Here is a 3262-nt window from a genome sequence, read left to right on the forward strand (position 1 = left end):
GGAAGGGAAGGGAAAGGAAAGGAAAGGAAAGGAAAGGAAGGGAAAGGAAGGGAAAGGAAGGGAAGGGAAAGGAAGGGAAGGGAAAGGAAAGGAAAGGAAAGGAAAGGAAAGGAAAGGAAAGGAAAGGAAAGGAAAGGAAAGGAAAGGAAAGGAAAGGAAAGGAAAGGAAAGGAAAGAGGGAGGGAGGGAAGTGGCGGAAGGAAGGCAAAGAAAACAAAGAAAACAAAGAAAAGTGTGGCTGAAGGGTGGGGTGACAGGGAAAGGGTGACAGGGGTTAGGTAGAAACCCTTCTGAGGGTCCCTATGACATCTCGTTGCTCCCCTCCATCTGGTCTTCTTGCAGCTCCCCTGCGGCCGCCATGCCCCCACGGCGCACGGAATGTGTGCAATCCCGTGGATGGATGTCCCTGTGGGCCGTGGGGACGCCCAGGTGCCTCCCTTGCAGTCTGACGGCGTCCCCTGCAGCACTGCGGCTCTGTCGCACCGCGCTGCCGTATTCCGGAGCGGGGGCTGGGGAAGGGGCCCCTCGGCCGAGCCCTCTGCACAGCCGGGATGGGCGGCCACTGCCTCTCAGCAGAGCCCTTTCCCCACAGGCCAAAGCGTCTCCCCCAGCTCTGTGCGAGCCCTGCCTGGGCCTGGCGGCTGAAAGCCCTGGGGCTGCACTCTCCCCTCCCAAGATGCTGAGCTTGTGCGCTGTGAATTTACTCTTCTGCCCCAGCCCTGAGTTGTTATTTTATTTATCTTCATCAGCGAGCAGTGTAGGACCTCAGTCAGGGCCCTGTTCAGGGTGTGGCGGTCTTCTCTGCAGTTTTTGTAATACAGTTTTGGCATTATAGGCAAACTTTCTCCATGATGATGTTTAAGTCATAAACTATAATGTTTCAGTTTCTGACAAGCATGTGGTCCAGTCCATGGTGAGGTAGCTATGCCCCATAGCCCGTGGAGTACCACTGAAGAGCAGAGATCCATACTGTAGTCACTGAGGACCTGGTGCTGCAGCAGATGGAGATGCCCTGAAGGAAGTTGCAGTCTTTGGAAAGTCTGTCCTGAAGCTGACTCCAGGCAGTACCCATGGCACTGTGGAAAGGAGCCTACACTGGGGCAGTTTTTCTGGCAGAAACTGCAGCCCAATAAGGACCCAATACTGGTGCAATCTATTCCTGAAGGACTGCAGCCCATGGAATGGACCTACACTGGAGCAGCGGGGAAAAGTGAAAAAGTGTGAGGAGGAATGAGGAGCAATGGCCATCAACTAAAACTCAAGAAGTTCCATTTCAACATGAGGAAGAACTTTATGTTCTGTGGTACAGGCTGCTCTGGAACGTCCTGGAGTCTCCCTCTCTAGACACATTCTGAACCCACATGGATGCATTCCTGTCTCACCTGCTCTAGCTGACTGGCCTTGGTAGGCTCTTTGGACTGGATGATCTCCAGAGGTCTCTTCCAACTGTTTTGTGATTACATGAAGGAGCAGCAGAGATTGAGTATTATGAACAGATCACAACCCTTATTTTCCAGTTCCTTGCACCAGCTGGGCAGGAGGAGGAGGTACAAAATTCAGGAGCAAAGTTGAGTTTGGGAAAAAGAGGGGTGGGAGGAAGATATTTTTGGCACAGTCTTTCTTTGTTACCATCCTACTCCTATTTTAATTTGCAAAAAATTAATTTTCCCTTGGTTAAGTCTGCCCTACCTTCAATGGTACTTACTAAAGAGTGTCTTCATCTCAACTGATGAACTTTATCAACATTTTTCTCCCCCAGTTCTGTTGAGGATGGTGACTGAGAGAGCAACTGAGTGGGTTTCTGACAGCCATGCAAGGTTAACTCACCACAATAGCATAAGGATTTATTCTACTCAACTCCAATCAACTTATGTATGATTTCTCTTTTCCTTGCCCAAGATGATGTTCTGTGTAACTGAAAAGGATAGAATCATAAAATGTCTTGGATTGGAAGAGACTGTAAGATCATCTAGTTCCAACTATGGGCAGGGATTGCCCATGAAAGTCAATGTTCATGAGGCACAGAAGCAAGCATGTGAAACCTAAATCTTAGACATCTGTCATTCTCTGAAGTTAATTGTCATTTCAGTCACTGTCTTTTTAATTCATGGTCAACCAAAGGAAAAGAAAATAGCTTTCTTAGGCTACTTTTTGGTGGAGGGGTTGTAGTGGAGACTTCAGACTATTTAGTGGCATTGCTTTCTCAATTATTTCTGTGCTTCTAATGATTTTAAAATCAGAGCACATGGTACTACAGGCTACAGAATGTTACATATTCTGTGTATGTCTGTGTAAGGGAAAGGTCTTTGGGATTTTACAGTGGCGATGTACATGTACAATGTAAGTGACAGTGAATGCCAGCCTTAAAAGAACATTCCCTTAATTCAAACAGCAAAACCACAGCTTTCTTATGAAAAGGAGCATGCTAGACAGAAAAGTCTTAGGAGGCTATCTACAAACCCATGAGACAAGTGAATGCCATGAGGTCAATGTGCTCTGCCAAAACTCTCATCAGGAACACCTGCTACCAGCTGCAGCACAGCTGCATTAGCAGCTTGGTTATGGCAGAAAAGTATTCTAGCTTCAGCACTGTAAAACTTACACTGGCTTCTCTAGGACCCAGTCCCTTTTTTTGCTAATAAATGATCACCTGAAATACATGATTTAATGAAATCGTTCAATCTAGATAGAAGAGAGGCTGCTAACAAGGTGGGCAGGAGTAGATGCAGGCTGTCCCTTCCGCAACTGAAGACTCTATTCAAGTTTTGCCAGAAGAGGTTGAGCAGATGCCAATTACTTTTGTATGCAGCTATCAAATTAATTAAAGTAACTGAAACTGCTATTATACTTATGGAGTCCCTCCTTGCAGCAGAGTGCTTGTGATAATCTGACCTTTATCTTCAACCAAAATTCTGACAAAAATTAGAATTAAGTGGTGGTTGCCATCAACTGTAGGGCACTGACCTAGATTCTGCACAAAGATTCAAAAGCAGCTTTACACTTCTCATAAGGCACATAAATGCAGGATCTAGTGTTGGATGACTCTGAACCTGAAAGGAATGCATCTAGAGTCGGAGGTCTCTTCAAGCAAAAAAAAAAAAAAAAAACCTAAAACTCTAAATGTCCTCTTTGCTTCATTAAACTGCCAAAAGGCTAGAATGAAGTGAAAAGTGTAACTGAACTCAAATGAACTGGAGTAGAATTTTACCACAGTATTTTTCCATTTCTGCAGGTGCAAATGTTGTTTCTTGTTGCCATGCAG

The sequence above is a fragment of the Geospiza fortis genome, unplaced genomic scaffold (genome assembly GCF_000277835.1).
Source record: "Geospiza fortis unplaced genomic scaffold, GeoFor_1.0 scaffold167, whole genome shotgun sequence".
Lineage (NCBI taxonomy): Eukaryota > Metazoa > Chordata > Aves > Passeriformes > Thraupidae > Geospiza > Geospiza fortis.